This window comes from Mobula birostris, chromosome 14, assembly GCF_030028105.1.
Source record: "Mobula birostris isolate sMobBir1 chromosome 14, sMobBir1.hap1, whole genome shotgun sequence".
Lineage (NCBI taxonomy): Eukaryota > Metazoa > Chordata > Chondrichthyes > Myliobatiformes > Myliobatidae > Mobula > Mobula birostris.
Genome location: NC_092383.1, coordinates 9,373,590 through 9,386,756, shown reverse-complemented (window position 1 = coordinate 9,386,756; position 13,167 = coordinate 9,373,590). Strand labels below are relative to the sequence as shown.

The following is a 13,167-nucleotide window of genomic DNA, read 5'->3' as shown; positions in this document are numbered from 1 at the left end:
TGAGTTACATAGGGATCGTGGGCTCGAAGTCTTTTCCTCCCCAAAAGTGACATCATAAGTAGAAAAGCTTAGAGTGGCGAAGATGTTTGTCATGCTTGCTTGTATCACTATGGGCATAGAGCATAACAGTGAGCAAGTTACACTGCAGTGGATAGCATGACTTGTGGTGTCGGAGCTCAGAGTTCAATCCTGGTACCCTCTGTAAGGAATCTCCGTGTCCTCCTCATAGAATGCAAGGGTTTTCTCTGGGTCCTCTGGTTTCCTTCCACAGTCCAAAGACATACCAGTTAAGTTAAATGGCCATCATAAATTGCCCTGTAGTTAGGTTAGGATTAAATCGGTGGTTGTCGGTGGTTACTGAGCAATGCAGCTAGAAGAACCTATTCCTGCTGTTTGTCTAAATAAATAAAAGTAAACTTTGGTTAGGCTGCAGTTGGATTTTTGTACACAGTTCTGGTCACCCTATTATAGGAAGCATGTGGAGGCTTTGGAAAAGCTTCAGAAGAGGTTTACTAGGACACTGCCAGGATTAGGGAGTACTGTAATAAGGAAAGTTTGGGCATACTTGGTTTGTTTTCTCTGGAGTTGAGGGGCTGAGAGACTTGTGACGCCAAACCAAGTTATCAGATGATTGATGCTAATGAGAGAGATAAGGGAGACAACGGAGAAATGTTCAAAATGTTAATGAGAGAGGAGAGAGAGATTAACGGAAAAGAAACACAATTCAGAATATTGAGAGACCGGTTGCTTTGAACCTGAACTGTTTGAAGTTTGATGGACAGGCGATACCCCAGCAGGGGGATAAAAAGAACAGGTTCGCTAAGGCACGGGACACACCATGAGATCACGAGACCCTGGAAGAGTGGTGTGCCCCCACAAGTTGGTGCGAGTTTGGAGGTCCGGTTCATGGGAACCGACCATAGACTCACAGGGTGAAAAGGTACGATTGGTGGGAACTTGGGGTGTGTGTCTTCCCTTGCCTGGGTGCCGGGTTCACCGCGGAAGAACGGTCGTATCCGGAACGGAAGGATCACAGTCGGTGACCACAGCGGGATAGAAGACATAAAAGGGTCCGCCCGAAACCAACTGCGAAGAACATCAAAGGTCTGCCTGAATCAAACTGTATTCCCCCCCCCCAACGGCACAACAGCGATTACTGCGAACTGTACTAAGCTGAACTGAACTCTGCGTCACTTAAGACTAATCATTTTACCCCTAGACTGCGATAGAGCTTGGTTTGATTCCTATTACCCTAGTTCTATGTACATGTGTGTATTATCATTGCTAACCTGTTGCATTTATATCCTTACGATTAGAGTACTGTGTTACTTATTTCTTTAATAAAATTTTATTAGTTCCTAGTAATCCAGACTCCAACGAGTGGTCCATTTCTGCTGGTTTGGCAACCCAGTTACGGGGTACGTAACGGACTAAATAAAATTATAAGAGGTACTGAGAAGGTACACAATCAGAATATTTTTCCCAAATGCTAATGACCATAGCTTTAAAGGTTAAGAGGGGATGAGTGGAACAAGTTTTTAAAAAATAAAACAGTGTGGTGTATCTGTAAGCCACTGCCAGCAGTGGTAATGGAAGCAGCTATGATAGTGGTGTACAAGATACTTTCAGATACCAATGCCACATGAATATGCAAGAAAAGGAGAAATATGGATTATGTGCAAGCAAAAGGCATTAGTCAAACTAGACATCTTCTTGACAAAGACATGCTGGGCCAAAGAGCCTCTGCTGTTCAATGTTCTGTTCTCAGTCTTGGAATTTGATGGGAGAAGTAGTAAAACAGAAAATATTTTCTGATACAAGCTGTACAATTAAATTTAATTTGATGAACTCTGAAAAACAAGTGGTTAGATCACATTAAACAATGGATACTAATCACAGATTAGATCTGCAAAATAATCATTTTATAAATACAGTCAAAGGTTCAACCTGCCAGAATTGGGTTCACAAGACATTAAACTGTGGAAGTGGTTATTGAAATTGACTTTCCAATATTATAGATTTACACTAAGACTATAAATAATGGGCAGCGACAACAAATGCTTAATTTATTTTCATGAAGATCCAATTGCACTAATCCAACAGTACTGTGTAGGGGACTAAAGAAAATCATTGCCTGTGACTCCCACCTTTGAAGTTACCTTTATACTAAAGTTGATCTAGTAATTTAGTACAAAGATACTAGGTCATAAAAATAACATTAATTCAAATAAAAATGGAACTCCAGTGACCATTTTTAATCAACACAATCTGAAGTGTTACATCTTTAAAAGAAATGTGCCTGTTGCAAGAGTTCTGTGGCTGTGCCAGGATCCTCAACGTATCAAAGATGATGGCAAGAAAACAAAAATATTGCCTTACTTTCTATGTAGCACCTTTAACAATTTCAAGATATTCCAGAACACCGCAGCCAATGAGGTACTTTGTACTGCATTCACTACTGTGAAAAAACAAACAGAATACCAAGTCTTGCAATAGCTGTCTCACAAACACCATGAGATTCATAATTCCTCCTTTGATTAAAACTAGGACTAAGCTGGCAAAAATTCCTCTTCTGCAAATATCACTAAGAGATCGTGCACAGTTACCCACTGGGCTAGGCGAAGCTTCAGCCCAAGTCCATCAATTGGGTAGAAATTATCTTTGGAAGTATTAATTGCAACCAGTCTACTCTTAGCTTGCTTCGAGGATGAACAATTTATTACCAAATAGTAAAGACTTCAGCTAGACATTTCAGTTAATCTAAGATGTGGCAAACAATTAGTAGCACAAGGTGAATATTGAAATTATTAATAGATATCCCCTGAATTAGACATTTAAATGCAAAATAACGATTCATGCTAGTTTGTAGCTGAGATATTGATGACATTTGATTCCATTTAAAAGATTGTTAGCACTTCTCTGAATATATTGCAGAAGGTGGCTATTGTAATCACAAAAGATTCTTGTGAATCTCTGGGGATGTTGCAAAACAAAATACAGAAAGAAAAATTTGTCAAAGGGCAGTTGTTTTAATAGAAGTGGGAAAAATTTGCCAAAAACTATTCTTCAATGGTAAAATAGCCTAACAAGCATGTGTAAAGAGCAATATTTTATCCTCATAAAAGACATAACTCACAAAATTTGGTCAATATCATTGCCTCATTGTTCAAAGAACAACTGCAAGACCAGATTTGGTACCTTGGATAATATTAAGAAATAAATCTGTGTCCACTCGATAAAATCTTAAAATCTGGCAAATGCTTTAACCTAATCCAAGGAAAAACTAATGTTAAGATCTGCATTAATATTTTTGAAAGGCATTCAAGGCAATATTCATTAATTGTATAATAAAATATTTCAGTTAACTATATCATAAAAGCTAATCTGCTTCATCTAAATACAAATCCAATAAAGATCAGATAATTTGCTTCTGCGTACTTACACAACACATTTCAAATATGATATTGGAAAAGGTCTCAGGTTAATTTTTTTGCATGTAAAAAACTTCAGTTTAAAAAATATACACAAACTCTGAACGTTTAAGATGTTTAACAAAATCTTAAATGTTCAGAGTCAAGCTTACATTTTTCTTAAACCAGGTTTGTTTTTGGTTGCATCCTTTTTCTTTCATCTGGATATTCATCTGTTTGGCATGCCCCAGTAGGTCATATTGTACAAAGTCACCCATACTTAAACATTAGCAACCCTTTACACAGAGAAAAGATCTTAACAGCCCTTCAATGGCTACATTATTTCACTCCATCAGACAAATTCTGCCAAGCACAGCAACTTATCTTTCTCAGCTCTGATGTAGTGTCTTTGATCTGAAACATTAACTGCTTAATTTTCTATAGCTGCAGCCTTTCCTGGATTCTTTTTGTTTCCAATTTCCAGCATCTACAGTTTTCTTTTGATGTCCATTTCAAGTGATTAGTTGTATAAAGAAAAACCACACTTCCCATTCCTGGTATTTCTTTTGCTGAAATCAGAGTTCAATATTCACTGCCACCCAGAAGATGGGGACTTAAATCCTAACTGTGCCAATCCACCTGGAAAGGCAAGGATTAAAATATTAGAAGCATTCCACATGAAAAATAAAATCTGAAATAGACTGGAAATATTCAGTAGATCAGGAAGCATCTGTGGAAAAAGATACAAGAATCAACATTTCTGGATGATGACCAAAGATCATTAATCGGAAATATGTGTTACTCAGAAAATGGTGACCACGAGCCAGAAAGTTAATTACAGCTGCCAATACATTTTGTAACTAGTAGTGCAGAGAGATGATATGTTATCAAAAGTAACAATCCCAAATGCAAAGTTCACTCACACAAGATGACAAGTGGATATGCTTGGCTAAGTATAATTCTAACTACTCACAAGAGCTGCATGTATTCTGGAAGAAAAGCAGTCTGTTTAACTGGCATTGCTTCCAACATGCCTTTTGCTCTACCATCAATGAACACAAAATAAGACTGGGACCTTTTGATTTGCTTAGCTTCTCATTTGCAATCACATCTTTCATTTCCCTCTGTGCATTATTCTCAAAGAGTAATTATATGCAGACAGAAAGGCAGGAAGGGCAGGTGGTGGGGGAATGAGAAATCGACTAATCCATTGTAAAAAAAAAAAGGAATCCATTTAAACTAAAAAATTGTAATTGTGATCTAATTATTTTCATAATGTAGCAGTTTTCAAATAAAATTAGTTGTTCTCAAAGAACTGCATTAATGCTTTAAGCTTTTCCTTTTCTATAATTCTTAATATACCTTCTTACACAGACTTTTTAAACTGGATACCATTCAAATGCCTCACACTGGTTGCAACTACTCGTGTGAAAGATATTGAAATGGGAAACTCAGTTTAATTTAAAACATACAACTGAGCCTTAGTGCCCTAACCATAGAGTTATCAGCGATAATGATTATCAAGAGCATCTTACAACATTAACAATGTCACTTCTGATATGTCAAGGAAACATTCTAAGCCTTATCATTTCTTAACTCATACAGAGCTTCAGTAACACCATTCAAAAATATAGCATAATTTTAACAAGACATCCAACTTTACTTCTTGCCAATTCTTTTGACTCCATCAAAATCAATCAAGATAGTTGTCCATAACCTAGTATTAAACATTGTAAAATTGAAGCCAACATTCTGGATCAAAAAGTAGGCTCAGCAAGTCATACAGTATCCATGGAGAAAAATGGCTAGGCAACTTTATTTGAGTCAAGACCATTCATCTGGACTGAAAGTAGAGGAAAGACAGAAAGGAAGCTCCTCCAGCTGTTTTTGTTTTGCTCCAGCTTCCAGTGTCAACAGTCTTGTGTCTCCATTGTTGTTTATCCCTGTTACAATTTTCAATCAGTGGACACCAACCTCAACCTCCTTTCTGGGTAAGTGTATTAAAGAAAACCAATTGTTTAAACAGGAAAGAGCAGGTTACCTGGAATTGTTGTAAATGACATGGAGACAAAGGCTACAATATGCCCAGATGAAAGATGAGATGTGTGATTCTCAATGTAATGTTTGCTTCTTATAACAAAACCGGAGGCCACAGGCAAGTAGGTCAGAGTGGCACAAAGTGGGGAAGTGAAATGGTAAGCAGTAGGAAGGTCAGGACCATCACTGCACACCAAAAGGAAATGCTCCACAAAGCACACACCTTACCACATGCAGTTGAGTCCAGGCTCACCATCAAATTCTACAGTTTGGATAACTGGCTTGGTCCATTTGTACCAGAACTGGACAGTGCAAGTCATCCATTTATAATGATAGTCCAGTTTGTCTCTTTCCAACAGCACAGCCCATCTTGCTGGCATTTCCTACAGTTCTGCATTTCACAGTTTCTACACTCATTCTCACTCTCCAACCTGCCCTTAATTCACTGCTTTGATGATAATTCATGTTTTCATCCCTTCTCTCATCAACTAAAATTTTCCACCTATGAATTACTGTCATGATAACCCTCGTCTCATTATACAGATGATTCTTGTCCTATTCATTCCTCCCACAGCTTTTATCAAACATAATCGTAATTTTTTTTCCTCTTTCCCAATTCTGATGAAGGTTCTTTGGCCTTAGAGTTGACCATTTCTCCTTCCACAAAGCTGACTAACTTCCAAAGTGATTCCAGTATGGTTTTTATACTACATTTCCAATAGGATTTAGGAAGTAATCATTTGGCCCATTGAGTCTATGTCAATATTTGTTAGACCGTAAGACATAGGAGCAGAATTAGCCATTTGGCTCATCGAGTTCTCTTCCATTCAATCATGGCTGATCCTTTTTTCCCCTCCTCAGTTCCACTCCCCAGTCTTCAATGCCGTGGCCAGTCAATAGGCTATCAATCTCTGCCTTAAATACATCCAGCGACCTGGCCTCCACAGCTGCTGGTGGTAACAAATTCTACAAATTCACCATCCTCTGGCTAAAGAAATTTCTTCGCATCTGTTTTAAATGGACACCTCTCTATCCTGAAGCTGTGCCCTCTTATCCCCACCATGGTAAACATCCTTTCCACATCTATCCCTTCTAGGCCTTTCAACATTTGAAGGTTTCAATGAGATTCCGCCCCCCCCCCACCGTCCTTCTAAATTTCAGCAAGTACAGACTCAGAGCCATCAAATGTTCCTCATATGATAACCCTTTCATTTCCAGAATCATCCTTGTGAACCTCCTCTGAACCCTCTCCAATGTCAGAACATCTTTTCTTAGATGGGAGCCCAAAACTGTTGACAATACTCAAGGTGAGGCCTCACCAGTGCCTTATAAACCTTCAGCATCACATCTCTGCTCTTGTATTCTAGACCTCTTGAAATGAACCCCAACATTGCATTTGCCTTCCTCACCACCGACTCAAACTGCAAGTTAACCTTTATGGTGTTCTGCACAAGGACTCCCAGTCCTTTTGCATCTCAGAGTTTTTGGATTTTCTCCCCATTTAGAAAATAGTATGCATATTTATTACTACCACGAAAGTGCATGACCATGCATTTTCCACCATTGTATTTCATTTGCCACCTTATTGCCCATTCTATGAATCCGTTCAAGTCCTTCTACAGCCTACCTGTTTCCTCAACACTACCTGCCCCTCCACCAATCTTTGATCCATCTGCAAACCTGGCAACAAAGCCATCTATTTCATCATTTAAATCACTGATATACCCACTCGCTGTCTCTTATCAGCCAATGCTCTAACCATGCATCTTTCCTGTAATACCATGGGCTCTTAGCTTGGTAAGCAGCCCCATGTCTGCTACCTTGTCAAAGGCCTTCTGAAAGTTCAAATATACAACATCCACTGCATATCCTTTATTTATCCTACTTATAATCTCCTCAAAAAATTCCAACAGGTTCGTCAGGCAAAATTTTATCTTAATAAAACCATGTTGACTTTGTCCTAATCTTGTCCTGTGTCACCAAGTACTCCATAACTTCATCCTTAACTATTGATTCCAACATCTTCTCAACCACTGAGGTCAGGTTAACTGGTCCATAATGTCCTTTCTGCTGCCTTCATCCCTTCTTAAAGAATGGAGTGACATTTGCAATTTCCTAGTCCTCTGGCACCATGCCAGAGTCCAATGATTTTTGAAAGATTATTACTAATACCTCCACAATCTCCATTGCAACCTCTTTCAGAACCCTAGGGTCCAGTTCATCTGGTCAAGGTGGCTTGCGTGTCCTTAGGGCTTTCAGCTTTTTGTCCTTCTCCCTTGTAATAGTAACTACACTAGCTTCTCTTCCCTCACATTCTTCAACATCTGGCACACTGCTAGTGTCTTCCACAGTGAAGACTGATGTAAAATGCTCATTTAGTTCATCTGCCATCTCCTTGTCCCCCATTATTTCTCCCGCCTCATTTTATAGCAGTCCTATATCCATTCTCATCTTATTTATTTATTACATACTTGAAAAAGCTTTTGCTATCCACTTTGATATATTTTGCTCACCTGCTTTTATATTTCATCTTTTCCCTGTTAATGATTCTTCTAGTTGTTCTCCATAGGTTTTTAAAAAGCTTTCCAATCCGCCATCTTCCCACTAATTTTTGCTTTGTTGTATGCCCTCTCTTCTGCTTTTACATTAACTCTGACTTCTCATGTCAGCCACAGTTTGCCCCTTGAGTATTTTTTCGTTTCTGGAATACATCTATCCTGAACCTTCCTCATTTTTTCCCCAGAAACTCATGCCATTGCGGCTCTGCCATCATCTCCTTCCAATTTACTTCAGCCAACTCCTTTCTCATACCAATGCAATTTCCTTTACTCTACTAAAATGCTGCTATGTATGACTTCACTTTTTCCCTATAAATTTTTAAGTTAAACTCATATTGTGATCACTGCCTCCTAAGGGTTCTTTTACCTTAAGCTCCCTAATCACCTCCGGTTCATTACATAACACCCAATCCAGTATAGCTGATCCACTGGTAGGCTAAACACCAAACTGCTCTAAAAAGCTAACTCGCATGGCATTCAAACTCACTCTTGAGATCCATTACCAAAAGGGTAATGTTATGATAGTCATGGGAGATTTTAACATGAAGGTTGATTAGGAAAATCCTTTTCAATCTCTTTATTAATTTCGAAGTATAGAAACAAAACATAGCAATAATACAAATAGTAGGAGAAATATTGATACACTTAGGAAAAGTAATTGTAAAATCAAATAGTGTAAGTTAACAAAGCTCCCAATCATGTAGAACTGACAACGGATAATACAAATCAAAAAAAAAACTGAAAAAAAATCATGAAAAAGAAAAAAAAACAAAACCAAAAGAAAAAAAAAAGCCATCCCCAAAGAAAAACAGAACTAATCAACTAAACTAAAAGACTTGGGCAAAACTAACAACTTAAAAATGGAAAAGAAGAAAACCTCAGCATCGACGACTCCATTCCCCTCCAACAACAGTACAGAGAGATAAAACAAGTTTGGAAATGATCAAATTACATCAAGTGAAAATGCTGAATGAATGGCCTCCAAGTTTTTTCAAACTTAATGGAGGGGTCATAAACTGCACTTCTAATTTTTTCCAAATTCAAACACAACATAGTTTGTGAAAACCAATGAAATACCTTAGGAGGGTTAATCTCTTTCCAATTCAACAAAATGGACCTTCTAGCCATTAAAGAAAGAAATGCAATCATCCTTCGTGATGAAGAGGTTAAATTATTTAAGTCTATCATTGGTAGTCCAAAGATAGTAGTAATTGAATGAGGTTGTAAGTCTATGTTTAGGACCGTTGAAATAATATCAAAAATATCTTTCCAATATTTCTCCAACAAGGGACTTGACCAAAACATGTGGGTTAAAGAAGCTATCTCGGAATGACATCTGTCACATATTGGATTAATATGAGTAATAACGAGATAGTTTATCTTTGGACATATGAGCCCTGTGCAGTACCTTAAACTGTATCAACCTATGCTTAGCACATACAGAGGATGAATTCACCAACTGAAGAATTTTTTCCCATTTTTCAGTCGGTATATTAATCTCAAGTTCTCTTTCCCAGTCAGCTTTAATTTTATTAGAAGCATCAGGACATAAATTCATAATTATATTATAAATAATTGTTACTACACTTTTCTGAGAGAGATTTAAATCTAAGATTTTTTCCAAAATGTCCATTGGATATGGGTGTGGAAAATTAGGGGAAACAGTAATTAAAAAGTTTCTAATCTGTAAATATCTAAAAAAGTGAGATCTGGGTAAATTATATTTATTAGAGAGTTGATCAAAAGACATAAAACAATTATCCAAAAATAAATCGCGATAAGATATTATACCTTTGGTTTTCCAATCAAAGTAAGCTTGATCCATCGTGGAAGGTTGAAAAAGAAAATTTGATATAATGGGACTTGCTAGAATAAATTGATTAAACCCAAAGAATCTTCGGAATTGAAACCATATACGTAAAGTATGCTTAACTATTGGGTTATTCATTTGTTTATATAATTTAAAAGAAGTAAAAGGAAGTGAAGTTCCTAAAACCGAATCCAAGGAAAACCCTTGTAATGAATTAGATTCAAGATTTACCCAATGAGGGTTTAAAGATACGTCCAAATTGCGTAACCAAAATTTTAAATATCGAATATTAATTGCCCAGTAATAAAATCTAAAATTCGGGAGGGCAAGCCCCCCCTCCTTTTTAGATTTCTGTAGATACCTTTTTCCTAACCTAGGATTTTTATTCTGCCAAATATATGAGGAAATTTTAGAATCTACGTTATCAAAAAAAGATTTTGGGATGAAAATTGGAACCGATTGGAATATATACAAAACTTTGGGCAAAATGATCATCTTAATAGCATTAATCCAACCAATCAAAAACAAAGAGATTGGTGACCATTTGGTAAATAAAAGTTTAATCTGATCAATTAAAGGTAAAAAATTAGCTTTAAATAATTCTTTATATTTTTTCGTAATTGTTATCCCTAAATATATAAATGAATCAGTAACCAATTTAAATGGTAAACGTCCATAAGTAGGTACATGCTTACTTAAAGGGAATAATTCACTCTTATTAGGATTCAATTTGTAACCAGAGAAGCTACTAAATTGAGCTAACAGATCTAAGATAGCAGGAATTGACTTCTCCGGGTTAGAGATGTATAACAACAAATCATCTGCATATAATGATAATTTATGTATTTCGTTTCCACGGATAATACCAACAATATTTGGCGAGTCACGAATAGCAATTGCTAAAGGTTCAAGAGCACTATTGAATAGTAAAGGACTAAGAGGGCAACCTTGCCTAGTGCCACAAAAAAGACAAAAAAAAGGAGATCTATAATTATTTGTACAAACTGAGGCTACCGGGGAGTAATATAACAATTTGATCCAAGATATAAATATCAAATTAAAATTAAATTTCTCAAGAACATTAAATAAATAAGGCCATTCAACTCTGTCAAAGGCTTTCTCAGCATCTAAAGAGATAATACATTCCAGGGTAGTAAATGAGGGGGTATAAACAATATTCATTAACCTCCCAATATTAAAGGATGAATAGTGATTTTTAATAAATCTGGTTTGATCCATAGAAATAATTTGAGGTAACACTTTCTCCAATCTAGTTGCTAGAATTTTTGAAAAAATTTTAGAGTCTACATTCAGAAGAGATATCGGTCTGTATGATGCACAAACAGTAGGATTTTTATTCTTTTTAAGAATTAAGGAAATAGAGGCTTCGTAAAACAATTGTGGTAATTTACCTAAACTGATTGCTTCCTTGAATATTCTAGACAACTTAGAAGAAAGAATGGAGGAAAAAAATTTTAAAAATTCCACTGTAAACCCATCCGGACCGGAATTCAATGATGAGATTGCAGTTATTATTTCTTCCTCTGAAATGGAAGTTTCTAATGATAGGGACTCTTCGGTTGATAATTTCGGAAAACTCAATTTACCTAAAGAATCATGCATGAAATTAGAATCATGAGGAAAATCAGAGTGATATAAAGAGGTATAAAATTCTTGAAAGGTTTGGTTTATCCCAGCATGATCAACTGTGAAAGTATCATCCTGTTTGCGAATCTTAGTAATTTGACGTTTAACCGAATCAAATTTCAATTGGTTGGCCAGTAATTTACCCGATTTATCGCTATGAATATAAAAATCACTTCTAGTTCTCATTAATTGATTTTCGATCGAGGATGTTAATAATAAGCTATGTTCCAATTGGAGTTCAACTCTGTGTTTGTACAGCTCCTTACTGGGAAAACTAGCATATTTTTTATCGACTTCTTTAATTTTATCAACCAACAAAAGTATTTCATTGTTAACACGTCTTTTCAAACCGGCCGAATAAGAAATAATCTGACCACGGATATAAGCTTTAAAGGCGTCCCAAACAGTTCAATTGGAAACTTCTTCCGTAGTATTAGTTGAAAAGAAGAAATCAATCTGCTCCTTTATAAATTTGACAAAGTCCTGATCTTGAAGCAAAATAGGGTTAAATCGCCATTGTCTGCTAGTACAAGAGGTGTCCATTAACTTGATGGAAAGTTTCATTGGAGCATGATCTGAAATAACAATACTGTCATAATTACAATCAACTACACATGGAATCAAACGAGACTCAATCAAGAAATAATCAATTTGAGAAAAAGAACGATGAACATGTGGAAAAAAAAGGAGAATTTCTTATCATTTGGATGTAGAAATCTCCAAATTTCTGAAATCCCAGAATCCAAAATAAAAGAGTTAATAATAGTAGTCAACTTATTCGGTAAAGCCGGACTAGCTATGGATCTGTCCAACATGGGATTCAAACATAAATTAAAATCACCACCCATTATCAACATATACTCGTTTAAGTTAGGAAAGGAAGTGAATAAGTGTTTAAAAAATTCAAGATAGTCCACATTCGGAGCGTAAACATTAACCATAGCAACCTTTTTATTAAAAAGTACCCCAGTAATTAACAGAGATCTGCCATTAGGATCTGAAATAATGTCTTAATGAATAAATGTAATTGAAGGATCAATAAAAATTGAAACGCCTTTAATTTTGGCCTGAGCATTTGAGTGGTATTGTTGTTCCTTCCAAAACGTAAAGAAGCGTTGATTGCCCTCTTTCCTTACATGAGTCTCTTGTGCAAAAATAATATGAGCATTCAGTCTTTGGAACACTTTGAAAACCTTTTTCCGTTTTATTGGATGATTTAAACCATTTGTATTCCAAGAGACGAAATTAATAGTATGAGCCATAATTGAGAATTAACCCTTTGGTGAGTAAGGGGTTAACCATAATGTGAGCTCATGAAATCAGAAGAGGAATACATAATTAGAGAGGAACCAGAAATCTCGACAGTGCGGACATCTTTGTAGTTCTGAATCAGCCCAATAGAAAAAAATTAGAAAAGAAAAAGACTATCCCCTCCCCCAATCCCAAGAACCCCGAACTAAGCCAAAAAAGGCTGAAGAAAGCTCTAACTAAAACTAATTCTAACCCCATTTCTGCAGGGGGCAACTCCAAAAATATATGTTAAATAGGTGACCTCCCAGAGACTAATATATGTAAAAAATAACCAGTATAATAATTAGTCTACATAGTAAAAATTACTAAAATATATAAAATAAAAAACTTAGTCAATACGTGTAATTAGTTAAAGACGAGTAAATAAAAAATCACTTCCAAAAGGAAAAAAAGG

The 13,167-nt window shown here is 36.2% G+C and overlaps 1 protein-coding gene across 7 annotated transcripts in view; it reads right to left on the bottom strand.

Annotated features, from left to right (window-relative positions):
* LOC140209689 (D-glucuronyl C5-epimerase-like) overlaps positions 1-13,167 on the bottom strand; it is an 88,780-nt gene that overhangs the window by 40,297 nt on the left and 35,316 nt on the right. The window contains exon 2 of one of the 7 annotated variants that reach the window (XM_072278065.1): positions 2,380-2,458. The exons of the other annotated variants lie outside the window; for them this stretch is intronic. The gene's annotated coding sequence lies outside the window, so the exon portion shown is untranslated. The remainder of the gene's footprint in view (positions 1-2,379; positions 2,459-13,167) is intronic. 7 annotated transcript variants of the gene reach the window in all.